Genomic DNA, 21,335 nt, shown 5'->3' on the forward strand with positions numbered 1-21,335 from the left:
GCCTGGAACATGATATTCCGAAAGGCTAAGGAACTTGGTATGCAGCCGAGAATAACTTACCCAGCAAGAATGAGCATCGTTTTCCAGGGAAGAAGATGGACATTTAACGAAATAAATGAATTCCATCTATTTTTGATGAAAAAACCAGACCTACATAAGAGGTTTGATCTTCAAATACAGAACTCAAGAGACTTCTAAAAAAGGTAAAAAGAAATCTTGAGAACTATACTTCTGTCAAAAAAATATGTAAAGAACATATGTACAATTTGTCTTAGAAACTAGAGGTGGAAAGGAGATTATATCATAAAAAAGTATAAAGTGGTGGTACTACATCTCATGAAGAGGCAAAGGTAACCTATTATATCTGAGAGAAAGAAAGGAGGGAGATGAACATAGCGTGTATCAATAGACATATTCGATTTATGGTGAAACTTCTTCCACTTCATTGAAAAGTGAAAGGGAAGGAGTAAGCTAAGGGGAAGGGAATACAGTAATTTCGAGGAAAAGGGGTAAAATAAGGGGAGGATCTTTAAGGTGGGGGAGGGATCCTAAAAAGGGAGGGCTGTGAAAAGCAAGTGGTGTTTACCAGTTTAATACTGGATAGGAGGGTAAAAGGGAAGGAAAGGGGAAAAGCATAAGCAGGGGTTAATAGGATGGCAAGCAATATAGAATTAGTCCTTCTAACCATAAATGTGAATGGGGCAAACTGCCTCATAAAGAGGAAGCAGTTAGCAGACTGGATTAAAAGTCAGAATCCTACTATATGTTGTTTACAGGAAACACACCTGAAACAGGATGAGACATTCAAACTAAAAGTAAAAGGGTGGAGCAGAATCTATTATGCTTCAGGCAAAACCAAAAAAGCAGGGGTAGCCATCCTCATCTCAGATCAAGCAAAAACAAAAATTGATTTAATTAAAAGAGATAAGGAAGGGCATTATATCCTGCTAAAGGGTAGCATCAATAATGAAGCAGTATCAATATTAAACATGTATGCACCAAGTGGTGCAGCATCTAAATTCTTAAAAGAGAAATTAAGAGAGCTGCAAGAGGAAATAGATAGCAAAACTATAATAGCGGGAGATCTCAACCTTGCACTATCAGAATTAGATAAATCAAACCACAAAATAAATAAGAAAGAAGTCAAAGAGGTAAATAGAATACTAGAAAAGTTTGATATGATAGATCTTTGGCGAAAGCTAAATGGAGACAGAAAGGAATATACTTTCTTCTCAGCAGTTCATGGAACCTATACAAAAATTGATCATATACTAGGGCATAAAAATCTCAAAATCAAATGCAGTAAGGCAGAAATAGTAAATGCATCCTTTTCAGACCATAATGCAATCAAAATAACATTTAATAAAAAGCCAGGGGAAAATAGACCAAAAAATAATTGGAAACTAAATAATCTTATACTAAAGAATGATTGGGTAAAACAGCAAATCATAGACATAATTAATAACTTCACCCAAGAAAATGACAATAATGAGACATCATACCAAAATGTGTGGGATACAGCCAAAGCAGTAATTAGGGGAAGTTTTATATCTCTACAGGCCTACCTGCATAAAATAGAGAAAGAGAGGGCCAACGAATTGGGTTTACAACTAAAATTGCTAGAAAAGGAACAAATTAAAAACCCCCAGACAAACACAAAACTTGAAATTCAAAAAATAAAAGGTGAGATTAATAAAATTGAAAGTAAAAAAACTATTGAATTAATTAATAAAACTAAGAGTTGGTTTTATGAAAAAACCAACAAAATAGACAAACCCTTAGTAAACCTGATTAAAAAAAGGAAAGAGAAAAAGCAAATTGATAGTCTTGAAAATGAAAAGGGTGAACTCACCACTAATGAAGAGGAAATTAGAACAATAGTTAGGAGCTACTTTGCTCAACTTTATGCCGATAAATTCGATAACTTAAATGAAATGGAAGAATACCTTCAAAAATATAGCTTGCCCAGATTAACAGAGGAAGAAGTAAGTAGTTTAAATAGTCCCATCTCAGAAAAAGAAATAGACCAAGCTATTAACCAACTTCCTAAGAAAAAATCCCCAGGACCAGATGGATTTACAGGTGAATTCTACCAAACATTTAAAGAACAACTAACTCCAATGCTATGTAAACTATTTGAAAAAATAGGGATTGAAGGAGTCCTACCAAATTCCTTCTATGACACAGACATGGTACTGATACCTAAACCAGGTAGATCGAAAACTGAGAAAGAAAACTATAGACCAATTTCCTTAATGAATATTGATGCTAAAATCTTAAATAAGATATTAGCAAATAGACTTCAGAAAATCATCCCCAGGATAATACACTATGACCAAGTGGGATTTATACCAGGAATGCAGGGCTGGTTTAATATTAGGAAAACTATTAGTATAATTGACCATATTAATAATCAAATTAATAAAAACCATATGATCATCTCAATAGATGCAGAAAAGGCATTTGATAAAATCCAACATCCATTCCTACTAAAAACGCTTGAGAGTATAGGAATAAATGGACTATTCCTTAAAATAATAAGGAGCATATATTTAAAACCTTCAGTAAACATCATATGTAATGGTGATAAACTAGAACCTTTCCCTGTAAGATCAGGAGTGAAACAAGGTTGCCCACTATCACCATTACTATTCAATATAGTACTAGAAACTCTAGCCTTGGCAATAAGAGCCGAGAAAGAGATCCAAGGAATTAGAGTAGGAAATGAAGAAATCAAATTGTCACTTTTCGCAGATGACATGATGGTATACTTAGAGAACCCCAAAGACTCTGCTAAAAAGCTATTAGAAATAATTCAGAATTTTAGCAAAGTCGCAGGATACAAAATAAATCCACATAAATCCTCAGCATTTTTATACATTAACAACACAATCCAACAGCAAGAGATACAAAGAGAAATTCCATTCAAAATAACAGTCGATAGTATCAAATATTTGGGAATATATCTACCAAAGGAGAGTCAGGAATTATATGAGCAAAATTATAAAACACTTGCCACAAAAATAAAGTCAGATTTAAATAATTGGAAAGACATTCAATGTTCTTGGATAGGCCGAGCGAATATAATAAAGATGACAATACTCCCCAAACTAATCTATTTATTTAGTGCTATACCAATCAGACTCCCAAGAAACTATTTTAATGACCTAGAAAAAATAACAACAAAATTCATATGGAAGAATAAAAGGTCGAGAATTGCAAGGGAACTAATGAAAAAAAAGTCAGAGGAAGGTGGTCTAAGTGTACCTGATTTAAAGCTATATTATAAAGCAACAGTCACCAAAACCATTTGGTATTGGCTAAGAAATAGACTAGTTGATCAGTGGCATAGGTTAGGTTCACAGGACAAGATAGTGAATAAAAATAGCAATCTAATCTTTGACAAACCCAAAGATCCCAAATTTTGGGATAAGAATTCATTATTTGACAAAAACTGCTGGGAAAACTGGAAATTAGTATGGCAGAAACTAGGCATGGACCCACATTTAACACCACATACTAAGATACGATCAAAATGGGTCCAAGATTTAGGCATAAAGAACGAAATCATAAATAAATTGGAGGAACAGGGGATGGTTTACCTCTCAGACTTGTGGAGGAGGAAGGAGTTTGTGTCCAAGGGAGAACTAGAGACCATTATTGATCACAAAATAGAACATTTTGATTACACCAAATTAAAAAGTTTCTGCACAAACAAAACTAATGCAAACAAGATTAGAAGGGAAGTAACAAATTGGGAAAAAATTTTTACAGTTAAAGGTTCTGATAAAGGCCTCATCTCCAAAATATACAGAGAATTGACTTTAATTTATAAGAAATCAAGCCATTCTCCAATTGATAAATGGTCAAAGGATATGAACAGACAATTTTCAGATGATGAAATTAAAACTATTTCCACTCATATGAAAGAGTGTTCCAAATCACTATTGATCAGAGAAATGCAAATTAAGACAACTCTGAGGTATCATTACACACCTGTCAGATTGGCTAAGATGACAGGAACAAATAACGATGAATGTTGGAGGGGCTGTGGGAAAACTGGGACACTGATGCATTGTTGGTGGAGTTGTGAAAGAATCCAACCATTCTGGAGAGCAATCTGGAATTATGCCCAAAAAGTTATCAAAATGTGCATACCCTTTGACCCAGCCATACTAGTACTGGGCTTATACCCCAAGGAACTACTAAAGAAGGGAAAGGGACCTGTATGTGCCAAAATGTTTGTGGCAGCCCTTTTCATAGTGGCTAGAAGCTGGAAGATGAATGGATGTCCATCAATTGGAGAATGGTTGGGTAAACTATGGTATATGAATGTTATGGAATATTATTGTTCTATAAGAAATGACCAACAGGAGAAATACAGAGAGGCTTGGAGAGACTTACATCAACTGATGCTGAGTGAAACGAGCAGAACCAGAAGATCATTATACACTTCAACAATGATACTGTACGAGGATGTATGCTGATGGAAGTGGATTTCTTCAACATAGAGAAGAGCTAATCCAATTCCAATTGATTAATGATGGACAGAACCAGCTACATCCAGAAAAGGAACACTGGGAAATGAATGTAAACTGTTATTTTTACCTTCTGAATCCAATTCTTCCTGTGCAACAAAAAATTCGGTTCTACACACATATATTGTATCTAAATTATACTGTAATATATTTAACATATATAAGACTGCTTGCCATCTGGGGGAGGGGGTTGGGGGAGGAAGGGAAAAAATCTGAATAGAAGTAAGTGCAAGGGATAATGTTGTAAAAAATTACCCATGCATATGTACTATCAAAAAATGTTATAATTATAAAATAAAATTAAAAATTTAAAAAAAAAAAAAAAAAAGTTCATTGATAGTGCTCATTAAGGCAGCATATATACTAAAACTAAAATGATACACATTAGCTTAGCATCATATACAAAAATGATTTGTAGACTTTTGAAATGCTTGATATTTTACAAATGGACAGTTTTGATTATATAAAATTAAAACATTTTTACATAAATAGAATTAATGCATTTATAATTAGAAGAGAAGCAGGCAAATGGGAAAAATCTTTGCAGATAGTTTCTTTCTCTGGCAAGGATCTCATTTCTAATATATAGCAAACTGATTCATATTTATAAGAATAAGAATCATTCCCCCAATTAATAAATGATCAAAGGATATAAACATGAAGTTTTCTTATAAATAAATGCAAACTATCAATAAACAAAGAGAAAAGGCACTAAATTGTTAATAGTGAAAAGCATATTAAAAGAATTCTGAGGTTTCATTGAATAACCCATCAGATTGGCAAAGTTAAATCAATAATAAAATGATAAATACTGAAGATACTGTGAGTAAAACAGATATACTGTTGATGGAGCTGTGGATTATTCCAGGTATTTTGGAAATAAATTTGGCTATATCTCCAAATTATTAAACTGCACATATCTCTTGACCCAGAAATATTACTACTAGTTTTATATTACCAAAGAGGTCAAAAAAGAGGAAAATAACCTATACATACAAAAGCATTTATAGACACTCATTCTGAAAAGCAAAGGATTAAAAACTGAGGGAGTGAATATCAATTGGGAAATGACTGAACAAGTTATAGCACATGAATGTAAAAAGATACCATTGTACTATAAGAAATGCTGATGGGGATAGTTTCAGAGAAACCTGAGAAGAATTACATGAATTGATAAAGATTAAAGTGATTAAGATCAGAAAGAAATTGATACAAATACAATAATGGTATAAAAACCAGCAACTTTGAAAGCCTGAGCGCCTATAAACAATCTAATTATCAAGCATGATCCCAAAGAACTCAGGATCCCAAAGGACTCATGATAAAATATCCTACTTACACCTGGACAGAGGCAATAGACTCAAAATACAAAATGTAGCATAATTTTTGTGATTTGGACAATGAAGGATTTTTTTTTGCTTGATTATATGTATTTATGACAGGATTTATGTTTTTTTCTTTCTTAATGGAAGATGGGTGGGAGAAAGATAAGGTGAATTTATGCTACTTGAAAAACAAGAATTTTTTTAAAGTGTCAGTATGAAAACTGCATTCTCTCTGTCTCTTTTCCTTCCAATATGGTGCCTTCATTTAAAAAATGCAAAGAGGTTCATAGGATTTAGAAACACTTAAACTTTTGTTTGTTTGTTTCAAAGGTTACTATGCCCAAAACTTTGTCATCAGGTAGCAGGCTACTGGTAATGTACTTTTCAATAGTTGTCAAGATTGGTCCTTGGAAAATAGACTCAGTCTCTTCTTGTAGTCACACTTGAAACCGTAGAATCTGGGAGATCTTTTATACTTCACTGGCATTATCTCCAAGAGCTCAGTTCCTCCAAGCTACAGTCCAAGTAGAACTTGATGTATGCTAGAAAACTCTGAAAGAATTCAGCATTCAGTTGTGATTTAAAAACAAAAAAATAATAGTCTGTTAATTTTATATAATTAAAGTTATACCATCAGTCATAGGCCATTATGATTAAGAGCCAATCTTTAAAGAAGGAAAATCTAAGTTCAAGTTCCAGCTTTATCATTATTATTTATATAGATAAGCCCCTTAAATTCCTTGGACATTATTTTACTCATCTCCAAAATAAGCAAGTTGGATTAGACAACTTCTAAATTTTCTTCTAGTTCTAAATCCAACAGGGTTTGATAAAAGAGAAAGCATTAAACAACTGGGAAGAACAAAAAATGCTCTCAATAAAGAATTACAGCTTAAACTGTGCCTTAATGAAAGTTAGATATTCTGAAAGGTACAAGTAAGGTCCTTAACTAGGGTGATGGATATGTGAGTGGAGAGAGGGAGATAAATGTGATAGATATCATGGAGATAGAATATTTAAGTATTTGGCCATTGGTTGTCTGGGGGAACAGTGAAAGATAAGAAAGAATATGAGTTTCAAGTCTAATAATGGTACCCTCAACAAATATGAAAGGAAAGAAGGAAGGAAGGAAATAAGCATAGTGTCTACTTTGTGCTAAGTGTTTCACAATCATTGTTTCATTTGATCCTCACAACAATCCTGGGAGGTAGATACTATTATTTCCATTTTTTGCTGACAAAATTGAAGTATACAGAAACTCAGCAATGTTCCCAGAGTTACTCAGAGAGTAAAGGTCTGAGACTATATTTGAAATCAGATCTGACTCCAGGAATAGCATTCTATCGTTTCTTCAACCTCAGTGCCTCCAAAAGGCAGTAAGAGTCTACAATAAGATATAGCCAGCGCAGAGATTATACATTTAAAACCACTAAGGGGCAGATAGATTAGAAATCACATAGAGTATTAAAAATGGAGTTAAAACAGTCATAAAGCACATATAAATGTAAAATGATAAAAAGACTATCAGGAAGAAAGATTGGACTTTGTGAAGACAAAAGTGGAATATTTTCAACTGGTGGTAAATCAAGGTTTAACCAACCCTGTATATAGTTGAGGCAGAGCAGAACAGAACAGTATAGCATTAGAGTTAAGTATATGAGAAGTTGAAAAGTATTTGAATAAATATCAGTATTGTGTTAATGTCTCCTAGTACATAAGATCAGGAATTTCATTGTTGAGGAAGAATGTGAACCAGGCACTTAAGATATTGGGGATGAAAATAAATTTATTAGCAACACAAATGGAATTCCAAAGTATACAATAAATGGGAAAATATGAACAGTGGGTTGATAAAGATGCATTACATAGGAATGAGGGTATAACAAAAGGTAAGGAGAATGGATTTTTGATTCAATTAATAGTGATATTAAGGAAAGAAGAAGTGAGAATTTGCCAGCTATAGGTTAAATAAAGAACCATTTAATTAGGATCCTTTCCTTTTCATGACTAAACATTATTTCAATGGCGATGGCACTAGTTTTTTTGGTCTGCCATCCTAAAACATAGCACTTGGGAATGATGTAAGTAGAAGATTGAATCAGCAAGGAAATAGAGATATTTATAATAATAAATACTTCATATTCAGGGTTTTTTAACCAGATTGAACATACATTCAATGATAGACTTATAGCTGCAATCTAAGAATTGGAGAAAGCTACATCTAGAAAATGTTATAAACATGAAATTAGCATTCAGCTCTTAAGAAAGTACAGGATTTCCACTGCCTTTCACTTCCTGAAGTTCAGAATCTCTTATGATTCTGAGAACCAGAAGCAAGACAAGAAAACTTTGGTGATTGAGTCCCTAAAAACTGGAATGAAGTTACCTTCAGGACTAGCTCCAGAGAAGCAGTTTGTGTCTTGCTGATGGAACAAGAGCTCAGTTTACAGTCTCTGAGCACATGCTTTCTAGTACTCTTGTCACCCTGAACTCAGGATCTCTGAATGACGCATAAAAGCATAAGATCAGGCCATTTACTGCCACTGGGGAGACCATATAGATATGGGCCTAAACATTTCTTAAAATCTGTAATGCAATCGAAATTCTGCATGATTTTATTATACTATCATTATTACCATTATTACCAGGGATAGAGAAATAGAAAAGTATAGGTTAGAAAAATATATTCATAATTTTTATGCTACACTTTTAGAATTGTTTCAAAATTGAATAATAGATAATAAATGGAAATGCACAAAGATTAATAATGTATGAAGATAAGAATAGTGCCAGCATATATTTTTAATGTCTCAAACAATGTTCTATTATTTACATATTTGTATACAACTCCAGGACATTTTCTCCTTCCTATTCTTCTCATATCCTACTCCACACACATACACACACACAAATTCAAGGATGAATGGGATTTCAAATATGAAGCTCTTTGAGTGTCTAAAAAGAAAAATAACCTGCTTGCTAATGTTTTAGTAATGCTATCTTAGATTAATGCATCTCCTTTCTGACTTCTTCTAGGAATATGCTTGAAGAGATAAATTTAGCCTCATTTCTTCAAAATTTATTAGAAGAAAGAGGTATAGGGGAAAAAAGAATAACAAAATTTGGAGTTCCAGAAGAAAGGGTGAAAAATGGTGAGAAAGGAGAATAAATTCAGGCTATTGAATTTATTTTATTTTAATAGGTCTCAAAAGTTGGAGTCATGATTTTGAGCCCCATTGCTATACAAACAAAGTAAATACAAACTCTCTCTGGATGAGTGTAATGAGTGTGTGTATGTGCATGTGTTTGTGTATGTGTGTTGAATACACATATGCATATGTATAATACATGAACACAAATAAAGCTCTGTATGGTATAATTATATATGCTTATTATATATATATGTGTGTGTATAATTTTATGTGTAAATTGTATCTATAGTATAAACATAGCACACCAAATTCCATAGTACACATACTATGTACGTAGAGTTTTATGCATACAATTGAGGGTTTTTTAACTTCTTAATGTACAGAAGTTACATAATAGTACTCTAGAATGTGAATTCACCTACTACTACTCATTTGAAAGAGTCCTAAAGGCTTCAATATTCTTTCCTCTATAGAAACATAGAAAGTCATTCCTATCTAATTAGTTAGGCCAATGTATTTGCAAAGCAATTAAGAATGCAATTTAATTTTGATGTTTGTAAACATCTAGGGATTCATTCATTGTGAACTTATCACCTCCAAGTTGAGTTTACTTTGTAAAATATCATTAAACCAATCAGTTAGAATTTACCAAATGTACAATTTTATAATTCCATCCATCCTGTAGTTCTATCCATCTACTTATCCTGGATGGGCACTTTTACATATGTAAAGGCTTTCTGTGTGTTGATGTAGAGACTATTTCTTTATTGCTTTTCAAAAATAAGATTTGACTGAATTACCTCAATTACAGAGGCAAATGACTAGAAGTGATTGACATCCCCTGAGTCAGCTGTGGTAGAGTAGTGTGGTAAGAGGGGATGCTAGGCAACCCTCCTGTGCACAGCTGTCAACACATCCCAGCCTTGCCTAATCTGGAACCCACCTGCTGACCTGGAGCTGGGATTTTCCTCAGCAGAAACAACAGTGATGTGATGTGAATCAAACTATTTAAACTATGTGTTGTTTTAAAGGGGGAGCAGAAAGGGGAGGTAAGAAAGTGATCTACCACAAACATTGGGATCAAAACCACAAAGCTTATTTTCCACACAGGACTTTTATAAATTCCCAGCTCAAAAGGCAAAATCCTAGTGAATTAACCTATGATGCCATCCAGCCCATCCTATTGATTAGCAATTATTTTTTCCCAATGAAACAAGGACATGGGACCAAAGGCCACGTACAGTGAAAATTCAGGGTTGCATTTGAAAGCCAGTGCTTCCAGACAGCCACTGCTGATTGACCATCTGAAAAATGAGTTCTTATTGAAATACAGTTAAAAATGTAATTTAAAGCTGGCTCATGCTTAAGAACTAAGCAATAGAGCCAAAGTGCCAGAGAAACAAGGCACGCCCTGAATCCAAATACATTGTAACTTGATAACATTGCTGGTCAGCTAATAAATAATGCAAGCTATGTATGTCAATAGCCAGGCTTTGATTGCACTGACATATTGAGCAATAAAGACAGAAAATGCCTATTTTTAGCTAGAAGAGTATATGAAAACAAAGAGGTAAAACACACACAACTCTCTTCCAGAATTTAGAAGCTGACATACTAGAACTAAGCAAAGATAAGACACCAAATAATGATGAATGTTCAATATTCAGTCTCAGACAAGTCATTTAACTAAGCCTCAGTTTCCTCAAATCTAGAATACATGTACTAACTACTCCATAAGGTTATTTATAAAGATCAAAGGTGTTAGTGAGAATCTTAAAGTGTTAGATAAATGTCAGGAGATGAATTGGGGTTTGGGTTTGGGGATGAGTTTTTATTTAGGTTTTTTTGCTTATTTTCTTTTTTGTATCAAGAACTGTGATTTCATTGTATATTCAATTCTGTGTTTTGAAACATTCCTGTACTAACACAGGTAAATAACTTTTCTCTAACTTTTCATCTTAGAAAGTTGCTTGGGATTTTTAGAGGCTGAGTAGCTTGCTCACGGACACCTAACTAGTATATATAGTACATGGGCATTGAACCCATGTGTTACTGATTTCCAGGCCAGTCCTCTAGACACTCCCCAATCCCAGTGTTCATGACTTGATTTGTATCCATAAACACAGGGGTCTGAGTTAGAAGATATGTGACATACTTTATATCTGTGAATCTTACAGAAAAATTCCCCTACACTGTAAATTATGGAAGGATCTGAGATTTCTCCAGTGTGGAGAATTATTGTGGGAACTCCCTCCACCCAAGCAAAGTCCAAATCATCTGTGACTTAGAAGGTAGATAAGACCTAGGGCGTCACATGAAACATGTGGATATTAGGTGACTTGTCCAGGATTACACAGCTTACGTGTGTTCCTATCTAAATTCTCTGAACCAGATTCTTTCTATTGGAATCATCAACTTATAGCTGGAAGAAACATTGAAGGTCATTGCATCCAAGCCTCTTTATTTTACAGAGAAATCTCTAAACCAAGAGAGATTTAATAATTTGCCCAGCTAGGAAATATCAGAGGTCAAACTCTAATCTTCCTGATTCCCAGTTCGGTATTTTTATTCCATACTCTATATACTATATCTACATACATCAGAATGATCAGTTCCTGTCCTGAAACAAAAGATTCTATAAAGGTAGAAAATATGCTAGTTTTATAAAACTAAAATCTCATTTTCCATTACCTTACCAAAGAAGGGACTTCATTGTTATTAATAATAGAAGACAGTTCAAGCTTTATGCTTTTCCTTGTTTCCTTTTATTCTATTCTATTTTTATATTTTGTTTTCTTTATTTTTACTTCCTTAAACTTAAAATTTTTAATTCTATCTTGGCTCATTTTGTTCCACTCTGAAGAATTTTGGTTCTACATTACAAAAAAATGATAATAATAAATGTTTCATGTGGGCTGAGGTCCTAGACCTTAAACAGAATACCCATGACCAAATATTATATATAAGTAATTATAATGATTGATATGTATAATCCTATCTTTATGATTATAATATATATATATACCCTTTCAGTACAAGCCCCTTTCAGCATATATATATGTGTGTGTGTGTGTGTGTATGTGTGTATTCAAAAAGTAACCCTTTGTTTTTCTAGTTCTCTTTTATCCCATTATTTCCCAAAAATTATTATATTTATCCCATTATCAACAACCTGTGGTTTAAAAAAAAAATCTGCAAGATCTCTATAACCCAAATAATAACACAAAACCCATTCAGGAAAGTTAATGTATTTCAATCAGAAGAAAATTATAAGGGAGTAAATTATGAACTATTTATTTTGTTTTGAATAGTTTCAATAAATTTCAATGTAACAGTGTATTAAGAGGGATGGGAGGGGAAAAGGGTTGCTAGAAGTAGCACTCATGACATCAAACTTTGCTAGTTAGTACCTTAACAACAAGTGACACCTCATAGTTCCAGAGTTGGAAGGAACTCCATTAAGGTCTCTAGTTCAATCCCCTGATTTTACATATGAGGAAATTGAGGCACAGAGAGTTGAAATTATTTTCTCAGTGTCACATAGATGGTAAGCAACAGAGAAAGAATTCAAAACTGAGATATTATGATTTTAAACCTAGTACTTAATCTAATGTTCCATATTGCCTTCTAAAAAAAAAAAAAAAAAAAAAAAAAAAAAACATAAAATGCATGGAATCCTAGTCCTGGGGCAGGCAGGCAGGGATCCCACAGAGTAGAAGATAAAATAAAGCAAGTAACCCAAATTCATTTCTAAATGTGAATTACATTCAGGGACACAAGTAACAATATCTACTTAGCCCCAGTCATAGTTCAACTCTATTAGCAGAGAAAATTGATATGGATAGTCAACAGACGAAGAATTTGGGTCTTCATGTTTGGGCACAAAGTTTATATTCCACTCACAGATAATTAAAAGTTGGCATGTATGTGCATGAGTATCTGGGTGTGTGAGCAGAATGGGAAGGCAAGGAGATAAGGCAGGTTGGTAACAGAAGGAGGAGACCTTAAAATTCAACTGTATTTAATATTTTTAAAGACACTTTCTCGTTATACTGTTGACCTTTCTATTTTGACATTTGTTCAAGATAAATCAGAGAAAGTCTCTTTCTCTGCTTGTTTGATTTTCAGCACTTGTAACAGCCCTTACACATCCAATTCCAGTCCCGGACTCTTTGTAAGAGTCTTGTCAATAACTATCACAGTAACCCTTCATTTCTCTCCTGACTGATCCACTTCAAAGGTAAGGTATATCTCTAGCAAAAGAAAAACAGGCTTCCCCAGCCACACAGTTGAGTGCTGGCTTGAGTATAAACTTCACGTTTACCCAATCAGGGATTTCAGACTTTTGTATTGCTAGCATCAGCCATATCCCATTTTATCTGTCTTCCTCACTTCAAAATTATTTCATTGAATCAAAATTGTACAGCTGGTGAGGTCATGTAGTCCCTGGCCCCTACTTCCCAAACAGACATATTTGTTACCTGTATTTACTTGTTCTATTGAGGGTGCCAAAACAAAAATCAATTAACAAGTATTAATTGAGCATGTACTACATTCCAGGCACTGTGCTAGGCACAAGGGATACAAAGACAGAAATGAAGCAGTCTGCTCACAAATTTACATTCTCAGGAGAAAGGGAAGGGCAATATGTACATATTTATTGGAAAGAACAAGAAAAGCTCCTATACACGATTCTGCTTTAGTTAAGTCACGAAGAAAGTCAGATATTCCAAGAGAGAGAAGCAAAAATTGAAGGCACTTGAGGCATTAGGTCAGTCGTTGTAAATACATATAAATAAATAATAAATGGAATATCATGTATGAGGATCAAGAAGGCTAATTTTTCTGGTCTGTAATGTGTGATAAAGAGTAAATTATGACTGAAAAGTGGATTGGAACTAGGTTTAAGAATGATAAATGCCAAATAGAATAGTTTGTATTTGACCCTAGCAATATTAGACAGACACAGAAGTTTCAGAAATAGTGAACAATACGGTCATGCCAGGACTTTAGGAAAATTACCTTTATAGCTATGTAGAAAATGGATGTGGAAGATTGAAGAGATAAACCGCTTGAAGTAAGAAGACCAATTTGGAAACTATTGCAACAGTCCAGGCAAAAACTGATGAGGACCTGGATTAGGTTACCATGATGTACCATGATCTACAACCCTTACTTTCTTTTTTTATTTTATTTTAATAGTTTTTATTTACCAATATATGCATGGGTAATTTTACAACATTGACAATTGCCAAATCCTTTGCTCCAACTTTTCCCCTCCTTCCCACTCCCCATGGCAGGTTGACCAATACATGTTAAATATGTTAAAGTATAAATTAAATGCAATATATGTATACATGTCCAAATAGTACAACCCTTACTTACTTGAGAACCAAGAGCAGCAAGTTTTTTAACCTTCCTAATCCTCACCTATAAAATAAAGTTTATATATCTGTAATACTTATACCAGAGTATTGTTGTAGGTCAGATGAGATTAAAGTACAGTTATCCCTTTCACATCATGCTTTTGATATATTATGGGTTGGCATAAGAATTTAGATGGGAATTGAGGGTAGGAGAGGAGGATTTAGTTGAATCTGTAGACAATATGCAAAGGCCAGCAGACAACACAGAAAAGGTTTAAAAAAAAAACTCAGAAATGCAGGGTTGCTATTTAAAAAAAAAAAAAAAAGGCATTCCAACAGACTCTAGCATTATACATGAAAAGGCAAGCCTTTATATAATTTCCCAAACAAAAAAGAATGTCAAGATCTACCCCTACAGATTTTATATGGATTTTCTAGACTGTAGGAGCCCGGCATTCCTAACCTTCATGATGCAGAAAGGATAGCTGTATGTATGGCAGTTAGTGGCACAGTGGGGAGAGCACTGAGTCTGGGGTAAGGGTTAGCTTACCACAGGTAAGGTTCAAATGCCACATCAGACACATAAACTGGTAAGTTTGCTACAATTTCTTCAGTTATAAAATGGATGTAATAATAATACTCATTCCCAGGGTTAATGTGAAAATCAAATGTAATTTTTGAAAAATACTTAGCAATTATTTGGCATATAGTAAGAGCTTAACAAATATTGATTTTCTTCCTCCTTTTTATGTAAATAACTCATTTTATCTCTTCTTGGTAGCCTTTTCTGATTTCTAGATGATGATACTGAGATCTCCCTTCACTAAGATTTTAGCACACTTATGATCATGGCCATGCCATTTAGCCCTGAATTGTCCCTACATTTTGCATCAGTCAATTTGGTCTCCCCCATGTAGAAAAAGGGATTATATATTATAATTTCTCAATATTCTCCAGAGATATAAGCATGATTTTTGATGCCTAAGATGATGATCAAAATATACATAAATACAAAAAAGATCTGAAGCAGTGTAATGTAGTGAGTAGAGTGCTGAAGTTGGAATTGGATACTCCTGGGTTCAAATTCTTCCTTGGATACTCACCCAAATCTATGACCTCTGTCAAATAACTTAACTTTGATTTATAAAATGAAGAGATTGGTTTAGAAAACCACCAAAGTCCCTTCTAGGACTGATACTATGGTCCTATAAAAATATAACTACTTCATAGGATTGTTATTGTGGCTTGAATGAAATAATATATGTAAAGCTCTACATAAAGATTATTTACCACTATTGTTTCCTCAGCAATGAGAACTCTGTAATCTAGCCCTTCTATAATTAGTAAATAAATTCTAGACATTAGCTAAGGTAGGCAGAGATTAAGATACATACTCAGTATAACCTAGCTAATAAGCTTTGAACAAAATTTAAACAGAATTCTTCTTGATTTTTTTAAATTAAGTTTTATTTTTATTTTTTTGCAAAAGCACCTGCCTTTTCTTTCCTATCTTCCCCACCTTGAAAAATAAGAAAACCCATGCCACAATTCATTTAGTCAAGTAAACCAAAGTCCCATATTGACCATGTGCAAAAATGTTTGTCTCACTCAGAATATCTAATCCATCACTTTTCTATCAAGAGCCAAATAGCAATGCAAATCATTGATCCTCTGGAATCATGGAAGATTATTTCACTGATCAGAGTTATTGAATCTTTCAAAATTATTTATTTTTACAATAGTGTTATTTAAAAAAATAAAATGATCTTCCTTGTTCTGTTTATTTCAATTTCTATCACTTCAAAGTGAGGTTTAAGTGATAATATCTCTCACCATCTTTACTATCTTCTTTGCTATGTGAGACAATATGCCTCAATATTCTTCCCCCCTTTTTTCCTTTGTATATTTTTCCCCTTCCCTCTTTTTCCTTTCTCCTTCATCAAAGTATATTGAAACATGTTAAAGCATGTTTAAGTTTACTCCCAGTACCTCCATCTTATTTGATTGTCTCTATAACTCAGAAGTTGCTTTATCACTCTCTACCCTAGTAGAATGCAAATATTTCATTCTTATCAAGTTCTTCCTCACTGATCTCTTTTATTTACTTTTTTTTACATTTCGTTTTGCTCCTATGTCTGTTTCTACTAAGCTATGTATTTTTCATCAGGAATATTTGCAAGTCCTCTGTTTCATTAGAGACCCATTTTTCTCCTGTGGGATTATAATCCATTTTCCTGGATAAATTATTCTTGATTATAAAGTATAATCTTTTGTTCTTTGTAATATCATATACCATTCTGTCTGCTTCTTAATAGCAATAGCTACTAAATCTTATGATTCTGATTCTGATTCCTTTGTATTTGTACTCTGCTTTCATCTTTGTCTCAGAATTCAGAATTTTACTTAGTTTTTGGTTTTGAGATTTTGTTTATGATATAATAGTAGATTCTATTTTTACTTTGTTCTCTGAATCTTTGAAATTTTATTTTAAAAGTCTTTTCTTGTTAAAATGTTGCATCTTTTGTGCCAAACTATTAATTTTATTTCCAAGTATCTCCTCAATAGTTTTCATTTCAATTATAATACCACATTAAACTCATTTTAACTCATAGAATTTCTTCTAGGAATTACAACTTGTGGGCAAGCTATGGCTTTCTTTGAGTTTTGTTTTACTTATAGGTATTTTAGAGTTATTCTCCTCTTCTGAGTTTGTGTCATGAGCATCTATGTCCTTATAATTCATCTAAATCATTCTTCCAGAGATCTATTTTGATTAATCCAGTGTTACTGGCCTAACTGAGAATACTTTGGAGCCTGATTCCATAATCCTGGCCCTCTGGGATATTTCTTTCTGCTTCTTTACTGGAAAGATCCAGAGTTCAAGATCTGCTGTGGACAAATTTATATTGATGGCTCTAGGGTCTTAGTCCCAGCTTGGAAACTACTCCTGCTTCACAATTCCCACCCTAGTAATTTGCTTGTAGATCAATTTGTGATGTTGAGTTGGAAATATTACCCATACTTACTATACTCACTTGGATAGCCTCTCCAAAGCCTTCCTAATTTCACCACTGTGTGTCTACAACTTTATTTTGAAACCTGTAATTTGATTATTGTAGGGGACTCCTAGTCTAGAAATCCTTACCACTGGTGCAAACACACACCATGTCTGTAGCATTAAGTCTCAGTTAAATTCCTGGATACTGAAAAGTTAAGTGACTTGCCTGGAGTTATAGAGCTAACATATGTCAGAGGCAGGACTACATCACAAGATCTTCCTGCTTCCAAAGTTGACCTTCCTTCTTCTGTGGCACAGAGCTTTGATACTCAAAAAAATACTTTTTTAATTCATAAAAAGAGATTTGAGATCTTGTAACTTCATCCTGAATGATTCAAAAAGACATGGACCAAATTAACAAATACCATACCATAAAACCTGGCTTTTTTAATCCGAAATTGGATAGTGTAGTGAAAAGGTCACAGGTTTTAGAGTCAAGTTCAAACTCTGACTCTACTTTCCTACTGGCTATGGGACCATAATCAACTTATTTTCTTGGGCCTCAGTTTCTTCATTAAAATGAAGAAGCTGATGTAAGTGATTTCTAAGACCCATAGTGGTTTTAAATCTTATGTACAATGGGGCACAATTGGAAGAAGTTGATGCTTCCCAGACAACTTGAGGGCATGCTGCTTATTAATGAAAGGCACTGTCTAGATTACAGTTTTCTGATTCAGCCCATTGCAAACTAATCAGGTCATACTGTAGAGGAAGTGAAAATGTCAATTCCTTGGATTCCTTTGAGACTTCAAAGATGAAGAAGAATAGACATAGATTTCTTTTCTTTGATATTTTAGATTATCGCATTAAATAACACACCATCAAGTACAAAAACAAAACCTAGAAATATGAAAACCACTAAGATAGGTAAAGATTGGATTTATAAACAGATTTTAATTTTTAAAAATAAATTCATTTAATTCCTCCTTTCATGCCAAAGAATTCCTTATGCCTAGTTTTTGCATTTTCTCTTTACTAGGGTGCAGTGCAAAAAAGGGAAGGAGTGACTCATATGAAGAACAACAATGATGCACAGGAATCAGTGAATAAAACTTGATTGCTACTCACATGGGGAGAAGAACAGAGGCATACAGCCCCCATTGCTTTTAGGCCTCTACTGGCACACAATAGGATGATGTTAGGTATTGCATAATTTTCATTCTGGTCAAAGGTCCAAAGGCTCACAGGGATGCAATTTATGTAGAGTTTTAGACAAAGAGCTAACATGGAAATAATAGAAGATTTACCTATTATCCATGGGAAATGTTTATGGAGTGATCTAGACTAGTAAAATGAAGGTATTTTCTGAATTGCCTAATAAGGAATAGGATCCCAGAGTTAAGTAATTATAATTGTGTCACACAAATAAAAGACTAAAGATGAGGGGTAATATTCCATCTCCACATTTATTAGCTTTAGATACTTGCATCTCCATGAGTAGGGGGCGTATTGGGGAGAAGCTGTACCAGTCAAACAAGTTTTCACCAGCTTACATTCAGGTTTATAGATAGATAACAAGAAATAATGAGCCACAAGAAAAAAGAAGGTTAGCCTCTCAAATCTCACACTGTGGACACAGTTCTCTCAGCAGAGTGCCTGGCACGTAACAGGAAATTAATGAATCTTGATTGATTAATTGATTGACACAATTTCTGCATTGGAGAAGAGGAAAGCCTGGGATAGAGCCAGGTAAATCCCAGGTTAGCACAATAACTATTTGACCAAATTGCCTATTTGGTGACAACATTTTGAAACATACAACCATTAGTCATTTTATTGCCCATATAAAGATAGCCTCAGGGGACCCAACTCAGCCTCTCATCAAGCATGCCCTCTACTGGTACACACATGCATTAAAACCAAGCCTAGCACTCTTTTAAAAATGTTTTTGGGTTTTTGTGAGGCAATTGGGGTTAAATGAAATGCCCATGGTTACACAGCTAATAAGTGTTAAATATCTGAGACCAGATTTGAATTCAGGTCCTCCTGGTGTTAAGAGGTGATGTTGTATCCACTGTGTCACCTAGCTGCCCTTTTAAGCATGTTTAAGAAAGAGTTCAAGAGGCAGCATGATGCATAAAGAGCTGATCTTAGAATTAAAAAGATCTATGTTGAGCCCCACTTCTGACACTGTTTTGTGTAACTTGATTTCTCAATACCCTGACAATACTAAGATTGTAAATTATAAAGAAAATGCCAATCAACATTGATAAATAGTTTTAAATTAAAAACTCCTTCATTGATTAAATCATAGGTACAGCAAACATATGCATAAAGAGAGAGGGAGAAAGGGAGGGAGAGAGGGAAAGAGGGAAGGAGAGAAATAGTAGGAGAGAGTCATAAAAAGACAGAGAGATGGAGACAGAAACAGAATCAGAGAGTACTCAATATTTAAATAAGCAAGACCCATAGCAACCTATATTCTCAATTAATAAACATTTATTAAGTGCCTATTATGTACCAGATGATATACTTTAATTCCCCCATGTGAGAGGAGAGCACAAAAGGGGCAGAAAAGGAGATAGTATGCTGCATCATAATATATAAAGCAAAGACACAATTTTGGCTTTTAATGTGTTACTAGAACTCCCAGTTTAAATAAAATTAAAATCAGACTGGTGGTGAATGAGTATTTTCTTCTTGTAAAGGGTTCTCAAGATAAAATTGTATATTTGTTTAAGTTTATATCATGGTTCTTTCTGTTCTAATAACATTTTAAAGGACATGTTGACAAGACCAACAAGATGGCAAACTAGACTTTTTTTCCCTAATCCTCATGACTTCTCAAACCTTTCCAAAACAGGAATTACATTCAAGAGATAAAGTAATTCTAGCTATCTGCATGGTATATAGCACCAAGAAATCTACCTGATTAAACTAACAACAAAAAAAAAAAAAAAAAAAAACTAATCCCTAATTCTGAAGATGCTCATTCAGCAATCCCTTCTCCCCAACCACTATGCTCCAAAAGCCCTGCACAAACCAACTCACAGCTTACAACAGATTCCAACCTCCCACGGCTGTCTTGGAAAATCCAAAGGTAGAAGATTACTCTAGCTAGAACAGCAGTTTGGCAGTATTCTGTGTTGCAACAATAGTCAGTCAGAGAACTGAAGAACAGAGGAAACTGAGGAAATATGCCAGCATGTGTTTGGCTCCATTGAACCTAAAGAATATAGGGTTAGATCTTGCTAGCAAGATCTATGACAAGTTCTGATTCTCCATATGGCATTTTCAGCAAAGCCCAAAGTTAATAAAATGTGAATTAATTAGTGTGGAAGGATATTGATTATAGCTTTGAGAAACTACCACCAAAAAGAAAGGAGTCAGAAAATGAGTGACAGGGAAATAAAAGAAGAAAAAATATTAAAATCATCAAAGATCTCAGGACAAAGACAATTTAAAAGTTTGATCATAAGCAGACAAACCAACAAAGAGATATTAATAATAAAAATAAATGGGGTCTCTTGACCACTTAATCAAATCCAGATGTCTATGAATAAATATTACAAGAAAAATAAAAATTAATCAATACCTGATATGACAGAGAGCCATGTAGATTCCTACAAGAACACAAACTATAGTCAAGTGCTTTTGAATGGGTTAAGGGAAAATTAGAATTGTGAATGCAGAATTTTGGCCTACAGAACAAAAATAATTGGCAAAACATAAAAGCCTGAATCCACAGTGTCAAACCTCATCAAAAAAAAAAAAATTCATGATTAGGAATGCAAATACATGAAGGAAAAACTTGGAAAAGAGAAACAAAAAGCTTCTAACTATTGTGTTAAAAGAAAACAATCTTTGTGCAAGCAAAACATATTTATCTTAAAGAAAGGATGCATAGAGACAATATAAGAATTATAGTTCTCCAGAATGCAAATCAGAAAACCTGA

The sequence above is a fragment of the Sminthopsis crassicaudata genome, chromosome 4, assembly GCF_048593235.1.
Source record: "Sminthopsis crassicaudata isolate SCR6 chromosome 4, ASM4859323v1, whole genome shotgun sequence".
NCBI lineage: Eukaryota > Metazoa > Chordata > Mammalia > Dasyuromorphia > Dasyuridae > Sminthopsis > Sminthopsis crassicaudata.